The following is a 23,559-nucleotide window of genomic DNA, read 5'->3' on the forward strand; positions in this document are numbered from 1 at the left end:
TCTCAGGCTCAGCTCACCATGAGAATAGGTGTTGGAGCAAATTATGCTAAAGTCTCTTTTAGCTCTAAAACATCAGAATTAAATATCCATCTGGGTTCACTTGCATGTGCACACATGCAGAGCATTGCTCCCAATTATGAGTGTTAACACTAATTAATTCATTAAGTAATTACTGAATGCCTGTTGCATGCAAAGCAATGCTAGTGCTCGATAAGGGTTTAAAAGTCAGCATAAGCCAGATGCATATTTGACTTTCAATGTTAATCAAACTATTTATGTTGATCTATTGTCCTTGTGTACCAGGAAGAGGGTTGGAAATTCAGGCTAGGTTATCAATGATTTGGGCTTCCAGAAAATACCGAGTCCCCATGTCAGTGCTGGTTATTAACAGGCTAACAATGTTTATCTTGCACATTAACTCAGTGTGCAAAAATGGGCCCATGAAAATACAGTGAAACCAAATACATGGGCTCAATGAACTCTTTCATGTGCCAAATTCCCCATCAAGGGCAAAATGGCCCTTAAGACACAGATCATTCTATGAGATATCACATTATCTGAACTTCCTCTTGCCAACACACAGTGAAATGACTAGAGTTGGGGAGCGCTTAGTAAGTGGTGGTCATTTGCTGATAGAGGTGGTTTTATGAAACTTGGCAGGGTAAATGTCTTCTCTGCCCACTTCTGCCTACTGTCACTATGAAATGAGACCATTCCTTCAACTCTCCAGTTGCATCCACCTTCCTAATCCCACCAGGAGGCCAGGCTTGCGGGTGGAAGCCAGAAAGGAGAGAGAGTCAGTTCACCCAAGACACAGAGAGGTAAAGCCATTCATCTGGGCCCACACAGGAAGTCAGATTCAGGGGCCATGGTGCAGCCCTGGGATTCACGAGCTACAGGCTTTGCTTCTAGACAGATGTTTGTGTTGCCTCCAACGTTTGTTTAATGGTAGAAACATTTCAGCAGAAACAAGAGACCTGGCTTCTCTAAGGCTCACCTGTTGCTCTGGAATGTATTTATTTGTACATGGGGCCTCCTCACAGCAGACTGTTCCCTTCCTACAGCCAGCAGGCTGCTGTGCTCACGTCACAGTCTCCATGGCAACTGACTGTGATATTACAAACAGCAGATTGTGCCTCAAGGTAGATAGTAAGTGGCCCCAGCAGGTAAAGTGGGCCAAACAAACTTCCTGTTTCCAGGCAAAGGTCTAAAAGAGGAACAGTACAATGTTGCCTCACTCACCGGGCCCCTAGATGTGCTCTTCTCTGGAGCAACCTATATACCTCACAAATTGAGATCTAGCTTTTTCTCTCAATATTCTGGCAAAGGCAGGCAAAAGCATTTCTGCTTCCCTTACTCATCACCACTCCCTTCCCTCTGCCTCTAATTCAAGTGAAGACAAAGGCAGAAGTCCAGCTCCAGTGGCCTGGCCCTGACTGAGCCTGAAGCCTAGGGTTTCAGCATGCATCCTGGCCATGCTGGTGAGAAAGCACAGTGGGTCTATACTGAGTCATCCTTGCAAGTGAGGAAACCAAGGAAAACTAGCTGCGGAAAGGCACGTTTCCTCCAGTCAATCCATCTGTTCACGGCACAGCCCAGAACACCGGGCCCTCCTTCAGAGTTGTTTGGCCCCACTGCCCCTGACAGACCGATGTTCAGTCTCCCACGAGCACCCGGCTGTCAGGCGATCAGGCCCTCTTCTGGTCGGCCTCCCAGACACTTCCATCGGCTTTTGGTGTCCCCACATCTCCTAGCTTAGAGCCGCCTCCGGTACCACAACGTTGTTCCAGGGCCCTGGAAGTGGAATAATAGTACTCAAAGGAAGTAGAGGTGACCAGGAGCTGTGGGCCAGCCCAAGCCTCCCTGAGTCACCCTTACAAACACCTTTGAATCCTGATTCAAGGGCACGGCCACAGCTGACTGGGCATTCTCAGAGGGCCTTCTGAGCCTTCACCCTGAGGAGCTCCAGGAACTGAGCTAAGATACAAGCCTTAGTGTGTCTAACTGAGAAACCAAGGGCTTACGTTGTCTTTCATTCTGCAGTCCGGAGCATAATAACATTCCCCCAACCAACCACCTGCACTTCATACAGAACCCCCTCTTGCTTTATAGCACACAGCTATGGTATCCACATTCCTGGGAGGCATGGTTAGCCATCACATTAACAATGGTTTGGAGAAAGAGGGGCCGCATAGAAAGACATTCTCTTGCCCCAACAGTTTCACTTGTCCAAAGCTTACCCATCCTGCTAGACCACGGGCAAAGAACCCCCCTCCACAAAGCTTCCCTGAAACACACCTGGCAGGGACTTCTCTCCTCCCTCTGCAGAACCACAACTCCTGACCCAAAATGTCTCTCCAGGTATGCATCACTTCATACTGTGTTCACAAGGAAGCCTGTTTTACCTTCCTTGCCAGATTTTATAGGCTGCATAAGGACAGGGTCTATATCTGATCATTGTGTCCTCTTTTGCTTTGAATGTAATAGCTGCTTAATAAACTAAACAAATAAATGACTACAAATGCAGTGGGCTGTGTGTGACTTCATTATCTAGACTATTTCCACCCACCTTTTCTTTTTCACTTCTTAAAGTCTCTTACCTCTGCCCACCACACAAGGGTGTGTTATGGGCAGTTATGGAGGTTAATACCCAGTTTGGGGCAGTGTCTTATCAAAAAGACATTTCATTCATTTTTCAATCAATAGAAATAGAGATCCCTTTTTGAGATCTTAGGGTTCTAGAATCTGTCCTTGAGCTACAAGGCAAGGGAACTTCTCTTCCAAGTGTACATGATCCTTCCTTCTACACCAATTAAGGTGCAACATATTCTAATAGAGCATATCTCTAAAACTGGCTATTCCTTCTAAATGCACCATAAACTGTCTTCTTGTAACAGTTAGCTTTAGTTTTGGTTGCAAGTGACAGAAACCCAAAAATATATTGGCCTTAACAAGATGGAAACATATTTTTCTCCACCTCATAGAAGACTGAAGGAGATAGTGCAGGAGTGCTGAAGGAGCTCCTCAAGGTTGTCAGGGACCTGGCTCCTTCTATCTGGCCATCTAGTCTCAGAAGTTGGCTCCTACCTCATGGTTCAAGCTGACTGCTGAATTCCAGCTTGTATGCCAACAGCCCCGCAGCAGAAACAAGGAAGTAGTGATGAAGGACATACTTCTTTCCTTTAAGACACTTCCTGGGACGTTTCCACGACACTATCCCTAAACTCTGCTGGTCACAAAGGAGATTGATAATTGTCATCTTTATTCTGCTTAGGTTATAAGTCCTAATGTTAAGGATTTGACTTCTAAGGAAGAAAGGAGTAATAGTTACTGGGGACAGCTAGCAGACTCAGCTTCTCTTTCTGTCCTGAATATAATTCATTTCCCACCTCTGAGAGGCAAGTTCACTCATGGCTTGGCGGCGAGGACTGGCCGACTCTTCTCGTCCTCCTTTGCCCTTCCCAAGCCAGGAGTTCAGTGGTGCCAGGGGATCCAAAGCACAGCGGGTCAGGTGACTTTCTCAAAACATACAGCAAATGGAAGCCCAGACAGGAGTGCCACACAGTGGGCCAGACCCTCCGCCCCAGAAGAATCACCTCTTTAGGAGGTTCCACTGCGTCTGAGTCAGGAGCAGAAACAATGGGTGCCGATGAAAGCCAGAATCAGGAGAGGCTCAGAGTCCTGGCCAGAACCACCCCGGGAAGCTGTAGATAAGAAATCTGTGCCTGGTGACACTGGTTCCGGGGTGCTCATTCCAGGCACAGCGCATGGGCGGCGGCAGGCCGCGCCGGTCCCTCCCTGCACCTCCCTCCGCTCAGGGCGAGAGCCCTACTAGCCACCCAGCCAGCCACCCGCCCTGGGCAGCATGGCAGTCTCCTCCCCCCCGGGAGGTAGCCTGAGACCACACGACACAAACCACTGTGCCCTGTATTTCCAGCAAATGAAGCCCTGCCTGGGCTGCTGGCTACGTGCACACTTCCCAGTTGTTCCCCTGACCTGGCCCAGCCCCTCCAGCTCTGGTACTGCCTAGCTGAATGGCACCTGCCCTCCCACTGATGACTTCTGCCCCACTGGGCCTCAGGAGAGGTATCCGGGCCGGCAGTTTGCCTGCCTCCCCTCCCGGGGTGCTGGGTCCTCTGAACGTCCCACAGACTGTGGGGGTGACGGCTTCAGTTTTGAAACATCTCGTACACAAAGGGTTGTAGTGCCCTAGGGAGAATGGATGTGCAGGCTGGGGGCCATCTTGGGCAAGGAGGCAGGGTGACTGGGGTCTATTCAAGGTTAAGCAGACCCACAAGGGAGGAAAGACCGTGTCCTGCCTGCAGTGCCTTTCTGGGGGGACAGAGTGGTGCCAGTCCTAATGGGGCAAACAGAGGCTTTCCTGATCTCCATCCTTCAGAAATGTAGCCTCCCTTCCACAGGGGGAATGACCTCCACCCATCTTTAGGCAAGTACATGATTCTTTACACATGTCTGGGGTATAATTTCCACTCAATCTGCATATCCTGGCACAGGTCATATGCTGTAAAGGGGTGCTGGGGCCCCGTCTAGTTCAGCGTTAGTGCCGGATTCTCCTTTCTGTTGAAAAGTGCAGTGTTGGAGAGTTGACCCTTAGGACAGTCAAGCTAAGTTTCCTTACTATCAAACAGTATTCCCTCCCTCCTCCTCCTCCTCCTCCTCCTGCCCCTTCCCTTCCTCATCCTCATCTTCTTTTGTGACAACGATATTGTTTTTAAGAAATGAAATCTTCACCCATAAGCCTGACGTCCTCTTGGATCCCCTGCCCGAGCCCTGCTCGCCACTCTTCCCTCCCAAAAGAAACACCCCTGCCCATTGCAGTGTGTCCTCCTGGACCACTGGTGTGCGTAGAGTCCTTCTTTCCCTACAAAGCGACAGGCCTGGAAAAAGAGACATCCTCTTTGAGGGCGTCCTGTTTGCACCAGGATACAGACAGGTTTTCCTCCTTAAAGAACCCTCCAGGAACAGGCTCCCGCGACCGTTCCCCACTGCACTTGAGCTGAGCATTCTCTTCCACTGCCCCCTTCATGCCCCAAACCAAGGGGGGCCAAGAAGAGGCCACCCAGGCAAGGAGGGTAAGTGGTGTGCACTCAGTGGCAGGGGAGGAGGCCTTTCCCAGGGTGTAGAAAAGAGAGAGGCTTGGGGTCCAGCAATGATACCCCGGGAGCAGGCATCACGGGAATGTCCCTAGCCTGTTTTGGAGAAGTTATCTCAGGCTGGAAGATGGACCCACATGACCCTTCTTTCCAGACAGGCAAGATCAGATGTAGAGAGGCTGAGTGGGATGGACCGTTAATGGTGTCCACTAGGATGCCTGGGTTCTGCTCTTTTGCACAGTTAGACCTTAATTAAGAACTTTTCATGTCTTGTGTTGTCTCCATATGAAAGCCAAATAGGGAAAATATCTTATTCTTCCCTGAGATTTCTAAGTGCCAAAGATTCAAACTGTGGAGGGAGGGAGTTGGGATTAAAGTAGCCACACACAAGAGAAAGCTCAGCCTTCGATCCTGGCTCTTCTGCTCACAGAGGCCCTCTGGTAGCTTTTTAAAATAGCATCTCCAGGTCTCAGTTCCTTCCCCATCTCCTTTACAGTCATTACACCAGTCTTCTGTAGCCGTTCAGAGGATTCCATGAGATAACACTTAAAAGAGGAGCTGGGTTGACACCTGGCACATGATGGGTATTTGGTGAATAGTGGTTTCATAACCATCTCCTTTTTCTTTGAGAGAGACATTGTCTTCCCCAAGTAGTTTAATCCAATGGACTCCATGGGCTAAAAAAAAAAAATGTAATTCTTTCTGCACTTCCAAGTCTGTGGACCATCACAACCCTCATTCTAAGTGGCAGGTCGGAAGGTTTTTAAAAATGGTTCTAACAATGGTTCATTGAGCAAGCACTGAAAATGAAATGGACAGCTGAGGCAAGTTTCCAGCTAATCCCCACCCCAAATCGGGTAAGGCCTGGCTGACTGACTGGGACAGTTGTCTAGGCCTCTGCCTCATCTTGTCCACTGCAGACCGAGCTGTTTTACAGACCCTTGGATAATATGTTTTGAATATATAGTGTTGATTCGCTGTTTGTGGGAGACTGTGTCAAGATAGCTCAGGTTCTTTGAAGGAAAAGAGAATGGTTTGCATCTCTTGGTATTTCATAGACATAAAATCCAGAACATAATCACAATAGCATCACTGGCCATGGTGTTTGGAAAAGCCAGAAACACAACCTTGTCTTGTGCCTCATTTGCTTGTGACATGTCTCCACTAAGGGCCCAGTTCATACATGAGTACTACCAATTTGCAAGGAGAAAAATGACTCTCAGAGAGGTTATAAGACTGTGCCATGGCCACAGAGGAAAGCTACAGTCAAATTTGAACCACATTCCCAGTCTCCAGCCTTCAGGTATATTTGAGAATATGTGAGAAACCCCCTCCATCCTTTAGGGAGAGTCCAGTCTCACAACAGATAGCTTATGCCCTGATAGCCCGAAGCAATGTAAGGACTGTCGGAGGACCATCCTGCTTTCCTCTCTGCCCCTGCCCACCGAAAGAATTCCTCCCACTTAGGTGCCTGAAGTGATTCATTCCTTGGAGAATTACCAATCACAGGTCCAAAGATGATCTGGGGCTGGTTGTACACTGAGTCAGGATGCCTTGGGTGTGACCAGGGATTCATATTTCTTTTAAAGCTCCTCAGGTGATACACAGCCAGTTTTAAGAACCACTGCTTTAAACTGAGCCTTGCCTTCCCAGATGTCCTATGCAAACAGGAAGGACATCTCAGAGGAATAAGCCACAGAACCACGGGAACCTGGATGCAAAATGTTCCTAGTTAGCCCTGAGAGGCGGCTGTCAATAAGGGGCTTCCTGCTGAACTGTGCTTAGCAATGCTCATCACACTTTCCGCCTGCTGGCAGATTTGCAGTTCATATCAGCACAGCAAAGGCTCTTGGAATTCTTAAGACAGCCTGGTGAGCACAGCATCGCACCAACACAGTTGGTTCAGAAACTGCCCCCATGTTTTCCCCCTAACACCCGTTAGTGTTCCATAGGGCACATTTTGGGAAAATGCTGATTTTGTGTAAGCCATTTCAGGGGCTTTCCCTCTGGGTAACCTGGGAAAGTGAGCAAAGATGAAGGGAGCTGAAAAATTTCAAAAAGGTTAAAAATATTGCCAAGTACATGCTGTATTTCCTAATTGTGCGTGGGTCCAGTTTATAGTGTTATACAATACTATATAGAAAAACCCCACAGGCTGGGGTTCAAGCTTCCCACCTTTTCCCTGTGAAGTTTTAGGCATCAATATTGCTTCCTTATCAGAATACTAATATTGTGTATTTGTACTCAGTTTTAGAGTTTATAAAGTCCTCAATATGTTGACATAATATAATACTTGAAGGTGAATATTAAGATCTCTGTTTTATGACAAGAATACTGACATTCATTTGAGAACTGGAAGGAACTGAAAAATAATCTTGTCTGGGGTTTCCGAAGCCGGGTTCTACATTAGAAATCCTTAGTGCCCTTGTTAAAATAATAGGCCCTGGAAATTCTACTTCAGTAGTTCTTGCGCAGAGCCCAGGAATCTGGCTTTTCTGTTAACCCAGCTGATTTGGACACTGCCTGCTTTTGCGGACCTATGTTTGCGTCTAATCTTCTGTTTTTCAACTGAGAAAACTAAGACTCAGAAAGATCAATGGAAGGACCCAAAAGTACAGAGCCAGGACACAAACGTGGACTTTTCCCGTTCCAACTATACTGCATTGCCCCTGAATTCTTGATGTCTTACATTTGGAGCAGAGGAAATCATGGTGGATCATGGTTCATGGAAGTCTGTGTGAAATATTCAGTTAGTACTTCTGCAAACAAGAGGTAAAGATATTTTGGTGGGTCAGCTAATCTTTACCAGGTCTATAGGAGGCATATCAGTCTGACATTCCTTAAGAAAACATCAGGTGGTAAATAAAAATCATTTTTCTAAATGAATGCAGTAAGATTTTCACATTTGACACTTAATTTTTTTCTTTTAAAAGTGACTCTGCCTCTCAAAACCTGTGTCCATACATCTTTCAGAAATCCTTCCTAGAACCACCCCACCCGACTCACAACCCTTCCTTTGATCTGACCCCACTTCCGCAGCTATACATTCTGTTGTCTTGGAAGATGTGCTGTTGCTTATAAGTAGGCTGTGAATCTTAAGACCTTTACATGAACTGTGTCCAGCCCTCTTCCGGGGTGAAATCTATGTCCTCTCCTCATTCTGGGTTCCCAGTGCATCTGAACATTGGCAGCCAAGTTAATGAACATTGGCAGCCCTCTATGAAAGAGAAAACTCTGGCGGAGAGATGGAAATACCGGGTCTGGTCCCAGCTCTGCCATTAACTTGCTGGCTGCCCTCAGGCAAGTCACCTCCTCACTTTGTGCTTCTATTTCCCCATCAATAAGTGAATACATCAGGGTAGATTAAGATTTCCCATGTCTTGGTTAATGATTGTTATAAGAAAAAAGGCACTCTGCGGTAAAATGCATTTCAGAAACACTTGGTTAAATGGGTCTCCACTGCAGGATGTCTCAGAGCCATTAACATGCATCATGAGTCTCCACTAGGGGGATGGCTTATACGGAATCCTTTTTCAGAGGGCATCTCCTGAGATTAATGTTCTGAAAAACTCACTTGGCTAGAGTCTGGGCAGGTTAGGCAGGGAACCTTCCAGAATGAATAGATGTGAATAGTGGACCCATGAGGCCAGAAGTCAGGAGACTTCAGTTCAAACTCTTCTCCTTCAATGTCGTGTGATGGGTGCTCAGCACGCCACTCCGCCTGTCTGACCCTCAGTTTCCTCAAACGCACTTCACAGACTGGAGGTGGGAGTCAACGCAGCCCCTAAGACACACCTTGAATGAAACAAATACTTAAATTCTATTGGAATTCGGCTCCTTTGCTACCTGGCCCTCGATGTCATGTTTCCCACCCACATCTTCCCAGCCGGCTCCAGTGGACTTCCCTCCAAAATAGTTCTGTGCATCAGCCCCTGAACTGTGCACGTTTAAAGGAGAGCCTTGACGCGGCCCTGACCAGTGTCTCACCCTGCCCCAGGCACTGGGATTCCTTTGGTTCACCCGTTCTCTAGCAGGGAGAAATTATAGCCAGACCTGGTGTTCAATACAGGCAGGTATGTGACTTCACAGTAGGCTTGAGATTTATGTACCAAAGCCCCTGAAGCCCTTTTAAGTAAGGTGGGGACCGTGGGATTTTTGCTGGGAAGACTCTGGTCACCTGATGAATGGTTTTAGCAGTGAGCAGAACGGAACTGTAGAGCTCATTCAAGCTTCAGGAATGTTACCAACCTCCTTCACCGGAAGACAGGTATTTGTTTAGGCTGACCCAGGGTCAGGCATACCTGGGCTGAATTCAGGCAGGCTTTTCCCCAGGCTCGGCCTACACATTTTAACCCAGTCAGGGTCAGGGATCGCTGGAGATAAAGGTCAGAGGTTGGTGGGTTTCCAGGGCATTTTGCATTCATTGAAAAGTCAGAAAAAGTTACTTGATTACTAGGCGTGTCAGCACGGGTCACTGGGACCAATACCTCAGTTATTTAGGATCAGAAGATTGCGGCTCTAAGCTTGAGGATTTCAATGACTTCATCATAAAAGAGTGAACAATGCCAGGTGCTACGCTAAGGGCCTTCCTTACTCATGGGGTAAATCCTTTAATCCTCAGTGTTCTATTATTTCCCTCATTTGCATACGCACAGAGAGGTTAAGTAACTTGCTTAAATTTCCACAGCTATTTAGTGGTGACTGGGACAAATCTAGGAAATCTGGTTTAGAAACTGATCCTGTCCACCTTACTAGATGCCTGTTTAAAGTTAGTAAAGCTGTCACTCCTTGAAGCTCAAAATGGAGCTATAAAAAGAAGGTATGTTCAAGCTAGTATTTTATAGGAGCAAGGCCCTGTGAACTTATGAATAGGACAGGCCAAGAAACCAGAAATTGGGACCCAAGGGGTAGCACCCACATGAAAGCCACTGAGCTAACTGGTCCTCAGAGTCCTTTTCCTCCTGCGTGCGTCTCCCCTGGGGTACTGTACCTCACCCCACCTGAGACTTCACACACACACAGCTAAAAGAGGTTTTGAAGAGCTTTAACTCTTAGCTCCATTTTCCTGGTCTGTCTAACTGGAAGGTACAAAGGGCAGGAAGACAAAGAAATGACCTGGAGAGATGCAAAGGCCAGCACACACGACATGACCCTGTATTTCTTTACTGAACTTTTTATAAGCACCGTCTGTAGGACTGGTAAAGATAGGCCCTCACCTCAGGGAAGTATGTTGGCTCAAGATCCTTCCATTAGCAGCTCCCAGACTAGTAAGAGGAAAAACAACTACGGCAATAATGGGAATACAAAAGGCAGAGTATTAAGTGTTCCAAGGGGAACAAGAAAGGTCTATAGGACTTGGGAAGGCTGCATGTGGCTTGGGTAATCCCAGAAGGCTTCCTGGTGGAAGTGGAATTTGAGCTCCTGCCATCCAGGCTCCAGAGCCAGTCACTGAGCCCTCCTGGAACTCCTTGCAAGATCCATCTCAAAGTTCTGGCTCCCAGCTGAGAAACAGCACCCTTGGGCTGAGCCAGCTCAGGGCCCTGCCAGCCATGGTCCCCAGCTACACTTCTGAGGGGCCTGTCAGAATTTTCTGAAGGAACAGCTGCTTTAAAGCAGGGGGAGGAATAGCTTTGCAAGTTAATCCATGGATATTTTGCCTGTTCTTCTCTGTGTTGCCAGGCCCAGCCCCCAGGAGACAGCCTAGCTGTGCAGGAAAGGAGAATGGACCCCATCCTGGAGACAGGACAATAATGAAGTCAATGAAGCATAGCAGGAATGGAGATAAAGGCGCTTTCTTGGGCCTCACTGCCCTGGGGTGACTTGTCCAGTTAATTTTTCCCCCTCCTCCTCTCCTTTTCCCCTCCCTCAACTCTGCCTGCTCCAAAGGCCCCACAAAGACATGTGATCATATTCATGTGAAGTTGGCTGAAGAGGTTGCCTAGTTGTGTTTGCCTTCTAGCACCCCTGTAAGAAGACATGGAGATTGGGGATTCTGTGGCTTTATGTTATGGCTCAGATGGGAGAAGCAGAGAAGGTAAGAGGCACAGCAAGGACCACACAGGAAGCTGGTACCTGGAGCCCTGAAAAGTCTCCAAGCCCAGAACAACTCAAATGAACATCGTTCCCATTGCTGATGGCTAAATTTTCTCAATCATTCATCCATTTCTCCATTCCATAGACATTTATCGAACACCTAACAAAATCCAGATGCTTTGACAAAATCAGATTTTGTTTGTCAGTGGCCAGAACTCTTTCTCAAATATTAGTCTCTCTAAAAACTAACCTAAAAAAAGTAGGAAAGTCTTGATATCTCTTTAGGCCCAATTCAATTGTTTTAAGGTACAGTTTGCATGTGCCTGGTTCGACCCTTTATAGCTTTGTGACATTCCATAATCATTGAACTGATTTATTCTCAGAGAACAGATGCCCACATGTATTTGCTGCCATTAGCAATGCATTTATTCATTTATTCATTTATTCATCCACTCATTTGGAAAACATTTTTCAAGTATTTCATGCTACTGAGTTCACACTGGTGGGGAGAGTGAAGTCAGTGATGGGAGGGAGGAGGGGGCAGACATGAGGCTCCAAAACAGAGAATTCCTGTTTTTTTGTCTGGCACTTGACATTGGCCGTCTTCTTGCAGCTCCCCAGTTGCCCTGTGAGAGGTGCTGTAGGTCCCTTTGTGTAGAGGAGGATATCAGGAGGCTCCAGAGAGTTTAGGTAACCGCTTTAGGGCCCCATAGCTGCAAGGAAGTGACAGACACACCCGAAGAGATTCCCACACAAGGCAAGCGTGTGAACAGCAAGCTGAGAAAGAGAGGGAGGAGGCGAGGACCTCTGGGTGGGAAGGCTGATGAACACATCCCTAAAAACACTATGCCCTCCCATTGGGCAGCCATTCAAGGCTCTTGTTGAGAAAGGAGGGAAGTTATCTGACCCAAGGAAGGAAGATCAGGATGAGGTAGCCATCCAGAAAGGTGTGCTCCCTCTCAATGGCTTTTTTCATCGTCTCTGAAGGGGAATTTGTGCAAACCCTCAGGTTCGGGACAGGAAGTGGGTAAGGAGGGGGAGTACAGTCCACAGGTTGGAATGGAAGCCAGAGGTACCATAGCTGTCTTCTTTATAACCGAAGCAGAACGGAGAAGGAAAACCTTTAGAATAACTTTCATAAATAACTCAAACCAGGGCATTTAGGTAAGGTGTGGGGTGAGGGGTGAGAGGAAACACACAACCCTGACTCCACTGGGAGCAGTAGCAGAGGTGACAAGGAGGAAACAGCCCCCTGGCCTTGGCCCAGGCTTCAGGATGAATGAGGCCTGCCCCAGCACCCTCAAGGTCACCCAGTGCATGTCCCAGAACTGCGCATAGGCAAGGCTCCCAATTACTTATTAGCCAGCCTGGTGCTGGCCCCCATGTCCCTGTCCTTGGCCACAGACAAGAGATGAAAGCCGAGCCGCTGGCTCCGGGAGAGGCCGGCCTGAGAGTTCAGTAGCTATCTCAGCCGCTAGCATTATCAAAGCCCAGGACAGCCAAGGCAGAGGCGGCGGCCAGGCTTCCAAACACTCCTGCACCCTTCCCAACTCCTCCTCCCTCCTTTCCCTTGCCCAAACAAATACAAGTGAAAAACTCTCATTAGTGGTCATTAGTGGAGAGGGAATTTTAATCAGGGGCTCCCAGGACAGGGACTCCTTGAGCCAGCTTCAGCAAGGTCACAGCAGGATGGGCAGGTGAGGGGGAAGGAATCCTGGAAGCCCGGGGACCAGACGCATGCAGGGGGCTGCTCTGCCCTTCCCCCAAGGCTCAGGAAGAGAGCCCTTGCACTCAGGTCCTAAGGTGCAGCCAAGCCCTCCTGTGCTCTCCCCCTCTCACCAGCTGAGCTCCTACAAGTCTAGAAAACAGCAGGTCCTTTCCACAGCACTGTCTGAGAGATTGCGGCTGGCCTCCGTGTCCCCACCACCCAAGTCCAAACCCAGCCCTGGAAGCAGCCACACCCCTGGGTGGTGGTGTGGCCCTGGGTCATGGTCCACTGCCTGGTGAACGGAAATGGGAGGTTGAGAGCCTACAAAGAGAAACTGCAGCAGAGTAGGAAAGGGCTGGTGCTCAGAACCACCAAACGTCCTTGTCCTTGACTCCCAAGCTCCTAACTGACGAACAGATACCACTGCAAACCAGCCAGGGCTACCCGGCCAGGGCAGCAGCAGGGAACGCCGCAGAAAACCTTCATCCATTCCATTTGCTCAGCATTCAAGAAACATCGAAAGGGTGACTACAATGTGCCAGGTGTTGAGTGGAGAATGCAGTAGATACAAAGACGAGGTCCTTGATCCTGAGGAGCTCCTAAACTTGGGAAAGAATAATGTAAATAAACAAGCATTATAAGGAGAGCTATGTCTGTGGAGCACCTGCCATGCGCTCTGCTTCTCAGTCACGTCGGACTGCACTCTCTGTGCCTTTTACAAAAGAGGACACAACACAGATGCTCGAAGACTACAAGGCCAGGCGGTAGTTCTGGGAGCTACACCCCAGTTGGGAGGCATGGCTCAGGGAGGAAGGAGAACACCTATTCGACACCACTGGCCACCTGGGAATTCCGTCTCCTCACTTGGTGCCCTATAGTGCCCCCCATCTTTTCTGTCTCCTCTTCTCCTCACCTTCCCCCTCTGGCCCTGGAGTCTAGAATCGATTCCTACCTCTCTGGTCCTCTGTTACCCCTGTTGCTCAAATTCATTCCTTGGGCTCCAATCATCACCTTTGTCCTTGCAATTTCCAAACCTGTAGCTCCAGCTTACACCTTACTTCATGCTCCAGATCCCCTTTCCATCTCCAAAGCATTCCAGATCCTTAGTACCATCTTACCATTCCCAGGCTACTTTTTCAGGATCTCTTTGCCCCTTGCTTGGAATTCAATGGCCTAAATCTCCTGGGTCACCTTATTCTCTTCCTACTCCAGGATTCCTTACCTACAACTTCTTGAGTTTTCTACCTACACATGTCTTTTCTCACATCACTTCCTTACTCAAAAGTCTTCCACGCTATACCTTCCCTATTACCTGCGGAATATGTCCAGATGCCTACAGAGCCCTCTGTGGTCTGACAACAACCTATTCCTTGCTCCCTTCTTCTCGAAGTCTATACCACAGGATGAATCCTATTTCCCCGATACACCTCACTGCTTCTGCCCCTGAGCCTTCCCGAACATCTTTCCCTATGGACTCCTGCCCCTTCTCAGGATACAGCTGGGGCAGATGACTTTTATGGGGCTGGTTCTGATTCCCACTGCTGGCTGCGGGTCCTCCCTCCCTGAATTCCCACCGCAGTTGCTTCTCTCACGTCCACGGGCATTTGGCTTTGGCCTTGTCTTGCACAGTGAAGTTAGAATGAGCGTGAATTCTGGCTCAGCAATTTCCTAGCAGTGTGACCCTGGACCTTTTAATAGGAGCTTTTTTCTGTGAAATGGGCAACAGAATATAACCTTGATGTGAAAGTTAGAAATTATGCATGTAAAAATACCCCGCATGAGCAAGTGATCAATAGGCGGTAGTTATTAATAGTATGATGCATTTACTTCTTTCCCACTGGAACATACACTCCTTGAGCTTTAGGCTGACCAACTTCTATTTGTTTTTGCATCAACCTTAGCCAGGAATATAGAGCTCCCTGAAACATGTTAGCTGAAAGCTGCCTGAATGAATGGGAGGAATCAAGACTTCCTCTCCTTTGCTGTGGCCCCAGCTGAGGCTCCTCTGCCCTGGAGTCAGAAGCCCCCAAGATCATGAACCCAGCCCTTCCTGACTGTCTGCCTCTGTTTCTCTACCCCCACGCCATACATATAAGATGTTATTTAAGGTCCTTGCATGAAAGAACTCAGCTGTAGGTGGACATGAATGTTGAGAGCAGCTCAATGGACTAGGAATCGCAAATCACTCTGCAGTTGGGATGAACTCTAGGAAGCAGTGCCGTGCAAACCACAATTCCCTAAACCTCTGTAAAAAGTGGCCCCGAAACCCCTGGAGACCTGGCAGGAGATTCCTTTCTCTCTGTTGCTTGGCACTTGGCTGTTCTAATTCTGGCTGAACCCCAGCAGCCCAGAGGCATATAAAAACGAGAAAAGCCCAAAACCCATGCCCTAGATGAGAAAGCAGTTTGGGTCCCGCATCACTTTCTCCCTCCATAAAAACCCTATGGGTCTTTGCGTCACATACAGGGAAATGAAGGGTGATTAGGCTGGTTGGGGTGGCTGCCTTATGCCACCCTTCTTGCTTACTTTTGGTGGTTTTTCCTAGAATCAAGGCCTGATATTGTCTATATCTAATGTGGGTGTCCTGGCTATGAGAACCATAGTGAACCCCCATAAATGGCCTTTGCGGTTGTGCTACGGAATGTTGCACGCCAAAGCCTCCCTGAGCCTGGGAGGGAAGAACACTGGTTGCAGATGCGAACTTGCAAGAAGCTTTGATGTTCCGAGGCGTGGGAAGCAGGACTTCTGTTCCCTGGAGCTCCCACAGGCAAAGCCTTTCCGTTATCTCATAGGCCTCAGCATAGCCTAAAGGTGCTGGCTACAGTCTGTCTTGGCCCAGAGTAAATCAGGCCAGAATCAAAGTATGCACTTGAATCAAAGTGGAAAATTAGACACTGTGCAGGGGAAAGCTCTCCTCTCCAAAATATATGTGCATCAAAGTGCACCCCTGTCTAGCTGGGACAGGAGCCATCAAAATGCAAATGTGGGTCTTGAGAATGCTAATGCTGGAAGTGGGGAACAATACTGAGACAGACTTCTTGGGGCCAGGGAGAGGGCCCCAGGGCAGGATGTGGGAGCCGAGTGGGGGGCAGGGATGAAAAGGGTAAAGGAAGCAGAGTGAGGGCCTGGAGATGAGGAAACAGCAGGAGTCAATTGAGGCTGAAAGGCTGCCTGGGCAGGCCCAGAGCAGGCGAGTGCTGGAGAGGACGGGTCAGAGGACCTGACTGCTGACCGCTGACCTGGGGCTGTGCGCCCAGGACAGAGGAGGGTGAGTGCAGGGAAATTCCTCCGAGTGGCAGCCCAGCGGGGTGGAGCGTCAGGACGGCCCAGAGTCCGGGCTTGGACTTAAGGTCAAGGCCTGGAGGACCGGACAGAAGGGCCCATGTTTCTGGAAGGGCAGTGGAGTCTGGAGACGTGTTCTGCTTGGGTGCAGCTGGCTTGTGAAGCAGAGAGGAGAGGGCCTGTGAATGGGCTGGAGAGCAGGGTGCTGGGCCACAGCCAGGCTCCGGCCCAGCGGTCCCCCTACCTGCTCCCCTGGGTCTCGGTTCTGCTATTGCCTCTGTAGACAAGCCCTTCCTCTCTGAGCCTCCCTTCCTGATCTGTAAAGCAGCGGTCAGTTGTCGGTGCTGGGAGGGCTGCATGAGCTAACACAGAGCCTGGCGCAGAGGATACTCTGGGTGCTTATTGTCCTCTTTGTAGATTAAGAAACTGGAGCTCAGGAAGGCTTGATAACGTGTGCAACTCCAGACAGTGAGGGGATGACGGAAACAGGATCCCAGCCCGAGTCTGGCAGACCTGTGCCAGCCTACTAAGCCACACTACCTGGCTCTGCACTGTGGAGGGAGCTCCCCTGGCTGAGAACAGACACTCAAGGTGGTCCATGGGCTTCTGGAGAGGTGGGAGAGTGGTTGAAGCCAGAAAGCTGAGTGCTGGTGCAAAGAAGCGAGCCCTGGACCTCGAGTAATGGTGGCAGAGAAAGAGCAATGCTGGGTGGGGTGCTTCTTTTTGGTATGCGGGACTGTCCGCTCATCATTTGTCAGTGGTACCTGCTGCAGTCCTGGCCCACAGTTACAGGTAAAGGAATCACTGTGGTGCAACTCCAAGTCCCAGGGAAGCAGGCATTTCTGTCCCATCCCTGTTGTGCAGACGGCACTCAGCGGATGGTGGGTGGTGGTTGGATGGGCTCATTCATGAGTCTCTGGTGTGTGGCTCTGTGCTAAGCTGTGGGAATATGCAGAATATTGCAGATAAGTAGATATGATCCCTGCCCTCGGTAACTTAGTCCGGTGAATGAATAAAGGAAAGAAGGAATAAATGGAAGCTGGGAAGGGCCAGGCCATTCTGCTAATTGCTTTATGAACTGGTAGATAACCCTGAGATGACCCCTCAGATACCCTGCCTTCTCACTGCATGTGCCATGCTGACACGCTTAGCTACATTGAGTGTTGGTAAACGGCTGTTGTCCAGGTCTCAGCTCTGAACAAGTGGTGTCTTTTATAGAAAAGGAGACACACTGCCGGGCTACACACTGTCCAGGTGGAGAGATTCCAAGACAGATGACTGGGTGCCCAGAACTACACACGTCCTCTCACCTTGACTCTCTTGGCACCAAGGAGTGCCAGGGGCCACAGGCAGTAGAAGGCCAGGGAGCTGGGGTTTTCTTTGGGGTGAAGCTAACTGGTCCCCTAGGCAGCATCCTATGGAATCACTGGGATTCTTGCCTCAGAGAGCCAGCCAAGGAGCTCCCAGGTGCAGAGCTACCCAGAGATCTACCTTTTCAGATAGAGACACCTCCCCTCAGAGGCCAGTGGAAAGGTTCAAAGAAAACACTGGATCTTGTAAAGGAGGGCAGCTCAGCAAAATATCCAAGAACACACACATTTTCTCCTGTAGACAAGGCTCATTTCGTATGGGGTTAACCACAAAAGGCAGGTGATGCCTTCCCTCTTGAGCCTTTTCAGTGCAAACACCACAGCCGGAGGCAGCCATATGCATGCATGTATGAGGGAGAGGGAGAATGAACAGCAGAGAAGAAAGGCAAAACCGGCCCCGGGCATTTCCAGGGCTCTCAAGAACCAGCAGGACAGGGTACCCAAGCAGTGACTGGCAGGACTCAAGTGAAATGGGTCTGTACAAAGACACCTGGTATGGAAGTGGGAACTGGCTGCTCAGCACACCCTTTCCCCCCAGCTCTGTCCTTGAGTCCACACTGCAGGCTCTGAACTTCCACTATGTTAACCACAAAGACCAGGAGCAGTCCCTGCTCTATGAGCCACCTCAAGGGAGAGACCAGGAATGGGCCATGGGTATGAGGACATACGGAGACTGATTCACAAGAAGGGAGAGAGGAGAGAAAATGGAGGTGAATTTATATTGCTTCCTGCCCTAGGAGCTGTTGTCTGTCCGTGGTCCAGAGTGGAGGAGAATGAGCACAAGCAAATGCAGACCAAGTCTTCAGTGTTGGCAGGTATGAAAGGGGTGGGTTTATACAATCAGACGTGCACGTTTTACTGTGAGAAAATGGGGGGAAATGAATCACTGGGCTTTGAAGGCCGATCAATGTTGATGAACCTTCTCCAATCTGAAGATGCGTCTCTTCACTGTCATCACGTCCTCCAAGTTCCCATCATCTCTCACCTGCTAATGTGTCTCTCACTTCCTCTCTGCTTCCTCTTCTCCTCTACCTCATTTAACTCATGTCCCATGCCTCAACTAGTTACAGCATATAAATAAAATTAGAACATATAATCCTTGTCTTAAAACCCTCCAGTGGGTTCCCATTGCTCTCAGATCAAGACAGAAACCTCTCACATGTTCTACAAGGCCCTGCAGCATCCTGACCCTCCTCCGGCCACCCTGGGTTTTCTCTGGTTATTGCACAATGATGTGATCACCCTTTAGCATCCAGTTCAGCTTGTAATTATATCTATTGTGATAGTTTGATCAGTAATTTTTGGAGCTAATTGATGATTCTATCAGTCTTTCCCCCATCAGACTATATAATCTTGAGGACAGAAACCTTAGCCAGTTTCACTCCGTGTTGTAGTCCTGGTGCTGGACAGAGTGCCTGGTGCCTAACAGCTGATGAATAATGTTTGCTGAATAATAATAAAACAAAGGAATAAAGTACTGGAGCCAGTTCATTTCATAGCTGCTTCACTGCTGGAAAGCGTTTGGGCCAGATGAGGAGTCTGGGGTTTGGAAGGGCAGTGACTTGCCTGAGATCACATGGCTTGGCTATCCAGGGGGAGCTAGAACTCTGGTCCTGAGTATTATCTGCTCTGCCCTTCATGTTGTCTTGGCCACTTGGTGGTGGTGGTGGTAGTGGTGCTGTGTGTGTGTGTGTGTGTGTGTGTGTGTGTGTGGTGGCACTGACAGCAGGGCCAGCTTCGCCATCACAGCTAAGGGAATATTACCCGGTAAAGTCTCTTGCTGTGTGTAATGCTTCTCTGCTTCAGTATCTTCCCCCTTTAGAGATATCCGTGGTTAGCTCCCAGATCTCATTGCTAATCCAAATAAAGAGCACTATAAATTAAAAAAAAAAATTCTGCCAGATTAGGGAACACATTTTTTAGTTCAATAAGAAATATAGTCTAAGCCTTCTACATATCAGAACAGACACCAAAATCAACACAATGTCAGAATAGATGGCCAACATATTTTACTAAACAGAGTAGATTCTGCTCTTTGGTGGAAAAGGCTATAGCTTACGCTTCTAGGTTCACACTCATCAGTAAGCTCTGGAAAGGGACTCTCCTGTTTACCATTGTGCTGCTGGGCTCATAATAGGTGCTCCATAAATATTTGTTGAGTGAATAAGTGAATGGAACTTTCATTGGGCTGGAAAGCACCCAAAGTGCTCTCGCCATCTGTTCCAGCACTCCTTTGCTACCTTGTGGAAGGCCTATTATTTTATAATACAATTGCTACCAGAAGCAGAAGGCCAGAAACAGATTCGAACACTTTTTGCTCATATGAATGTAGGTAAATTACCTAACCTATCTGAGCTTCCACAGCCTCATCTGTTAAAATTAGTACAACGATTCTCTTCTCACCTGAAGATCATTTTTTAACCAATTCATCCTGTCATTGTGTGTTGGGCCCTGTGCTAGTCACTGGGGATGCAGTTCAAAACAAAGCAGAAGTAGCCTCTGCCCTTTCTATCAGAGGAGATCGTAAGCAACTACATACAAATAAACATAAGTGGCAGTTTGGGATATGTGCTATGATGGGACCCCTCAGGGTGCCAGAAGAAAGGATGGCCTTAGGACCTACTTCAAATGGGTGTTCAGGGAAAAAGCACCCTTTAGGCTCAACCTGAAGGTGAGTTAGGGCTTGGCCAGGGGAGGGGTTGGGGTTGCAGGTAGAGGGAAGAGCACCTGCAAAGCCCTGAGGTAAGAAAGAGCTGGGGAAGCCAGTGGGGATTGCAAGCAGTCCAGGGGAGCCCATCAGGCAGAAGGCCTGATGGGAAGGGAGACAGGTGACACCCGAAATATTTTAAGGAGGGCAGGGACATGATACCCCTCGCAAGTTAAGAAAAGCGGAGGCTGCTGGGTGGAAACTTTGGGATTGAGCAACAAATAACCAAATCTCAGTGTTCCTCTCAGTGTTGAGATAAGAATTTTATAAAGATGATCGGGCCCAAACAAGAACTACAGTTGCAAAGAAACAGCCCATACGCTAATTTAGCTGTGACCAGGGAGGGTGAGAACCCTGATCTTTGATGCCTCTTGCCAGCGCGTCTTGCACTATTTCTTGTCCTGTGGTTCCTGACTTCTGCAAGAGGGGGTGGCGGCAAAGCCGAGCGGGACGGGAGTTCTGGGGCCGCAGGAAAACGTGTCGCCCGGAGCCTCTGGCAGCTCGCGTTCCGGACTGGAAACGTGTTGCTCCAAAGCCCTGGGGCAGCGTCCTGGGTAGGTGGCTCAGCCCTTTCTTTTTATTTCCCTCCCAGGCCTTACCTGCCTAAACAAACAGCCTGAGCCTCCCACCCGCTGCACCCCCGCCTCCGGGACAGGAAACAAGCAGTGACAGCTACCCGCCCCCACCTCCCTCGCGGACCGAGGCGCTGCCGGCTAGCAACGCGGCGGCGCTGCACTGCGATTGGCTGCGCCGGGGCTAAGCGGCGCGGCGCTCGTCCAATCAGGGGCCGGGCCCGCCGCCGCGCCGGGAGTCCTCGCCGCCGGGAGGCCGTGGGGAACGAGGTTTTACATGCCTGTGGTATTTGCTCAGAGGGGCATGACCACTTTGGGCAAGTCTTTAAATGTGAGTCAGCTTTCGGCCGATCCCTGGGAAAAATTCCTTCGGTGTTGTCAGGCAAGGTTCGCTAGCTGCAGCATTTTTTTTTTTTAACAATTCAAAAGGGATAATCCACTGAATGGGGAAAGGCATTCGGACCCTGTCCCCGGCTCCCCGGAAAGGGCCGCGGACAGTGCGTGGGGCCAGGCACCTCAGCTGTACCGGCGCCCCTGGTAGTGGGTTTATAGGAAGGCCAGGGCACCTGCCCTTTCCTCCCTGTGCCCTCGGGCCCCGACTTCGGCGGGGCACACAAGGTCCGGGGAGGAGGGGTGCACGGAATGCAGTAGGAAGAATGCCCCCTGGAGTTGTGCAGCGTACCTGCCTCAACGTGGGACAGGCCTAGCCTACTTCCCTTTCACCCTCAGCTTCCCATCACTCCGTGGTCCTAGTCTTGGCCCCGGCCCTTAGTCATCTCTCCACCTCTCTATGCTTCAGTCTCCTCTTTGGCAAAGTCAAAGGCAGCCAGTAGAGGAAGGAAACTGGTCTGGGAGCGTGGGATCTTAGGTGTCCTCCTAGCTTAGTTTCTCTAATTGCTTAGGCAGGTCACTTCAGCACGCCCACCCTCAGTTTCCACATCCGTAAGAGGGGAGTTGCTCTAGCAGAATCCTTCAGGGTGGGGGGGGTGGGGGGTCCAGTTCCATGAGTAGCTGCACCAGGCCATCCCTGTCACCCGTTCTAGAGCCTGTCCCGTGGGATGGATAGAGCCTGCGGCCTGCCAGCCTGCCCCAGCACAGCTTTGCAGAGGCTCCCGTCGTCCTCCTGGCTTTGGCTCCCCACGGGGCATCTCAGATGCGCTCAGCAGGCAGGCCTGGGAGCACCGAGGGGAGAAACCACCACAAAAGGCTGAGGGAATTGAGCAGAGACTGGTGGGATTTGTGTGCGATTTGATCTTAAATGAACATCTTCTGCAAAAAAAAGAGGCAATCTGGCATCTGTTATTGGTGAGTTAATAGCTTAGTCATCTTGGTAATAGGGATAGTACACTGCAAAGACCTCTTTATCTTTAGCTCACGTGGCCCCAAAATATAAGAACGGTTGACCAGAGAGGCTGTAGAGTCTCTGCGTAGGAAACCTTTTGAAGATTAGGTAGCACCATACTGTGTCGTTTGAGGGGCTTTGAAATCCAGGCCAAAGGAAATGTTAGTACTGGCTACTTTTGTGTGTGAAAAGCATGGTTTGATAAATAGGCTTTGCACTCTGCTGCTAACTCATGGGTGTGACCTTGGGCGAGTCACCTGCCTATTCACAGTCTCCTTTCCATTTGCTGCAGGATGAGGGATTAGACTAATTGACCTCTCAAAGTCTCCTCCAGCTCTGACACTCTATAATGGAATAATGTGTGAATAATTGCTTTGAAAACTACACAGCACTGGGGGGTCTTTTTGTGGTTATTTTTGTATAGATAAAATGACTGAGAGTTCATTAAACTCAGTGACTGATTGTAAATCAGGTCACCCACTGCCTACCATCTGAAACCTGCAACAGGGCATTTGGCAGCAAGGTTTTGCTGTGGCCTGTGAATCGGTATTTTTTTATCCTGTTCGTCTGGTTTGCACCCTGAGCCAGCCACTGTTCTCACTCTGCCTCCCTTTCTCCAACTCACCTTGCCTTTTCCAACCGCTTGTGATTCAGGTGAATTGTGCTTTTGCCAAGCTAGGATTCCCTGGAGACAGAACTGCCAGTCTGGAGGAAGAGCAACTAGAACCAGATTGGTTTGCCATCACTAATGTTGACCAACCACTTTCTCCTGATGTGATCTTCCCCTTTTCGTGGGGGTTCTGAGCTTTGTGGAGATGGGGATAGGTTGAAGATAAAGAAGGCAAGGGTAATCATAAAGGAAAGAGAAAGACAGAAGTTTGTTTTTGCTTTTTAAATTATTTCCACTGATTCAAAAATAGAGGACATCTAAGCTATGATAAGGAGGTGGGCTGATTATTATATGCTCTGCAAACAGGATTCCTAAAGACCACGGGAGACAAGTACAGAGTTTTGTTCTATTTGGGCAGCTCAGGTTTGTCTTCACAGGAGATGCCATCTGGGATGGAGAGAACTTCTTCCTGCAGTGAGAGGCATCCCTAGGCTGAGGGTAAGGCATGAGCAAGGCAGAGAGACAGGGCAGCACGCTGTGGCTTGGGTCTCTGGAAGGCCAGGTGCCAGGTGATTTGGGAGAATAGGGTGTTTGGATGAATATGGCGGCCCTGAAGCTGGAAGATAAAGACCATTATTAATGGAAAGGAAATTTGGACTTTTTTTTTTTGGGAAATGGAGAGCAATGGCAGACTTTTCTATAGGTAGAAGGGACCAGTGGTGAAGATCCTTCAGGTTATAAGTGAAATTCAGGTCATGCACAACAGTTTAAAAATGAAATGGATAAGCATAGGATGGGATAGGAAATACCAAAGGACGTAC

Source organism: Manis pentadactyla, chromosome 14, assembly GCF_030020395.1.
Source record: "Manis pentadactyla isolate mManPen7 chromosome 14, mManPen7.hap1, whole genome shotgun sequence".
NCBI lineage: Eukaryota > Metazoa > Chordata > Mammalia > Pholidota > Manidae > Manis > Manis pentadactyla.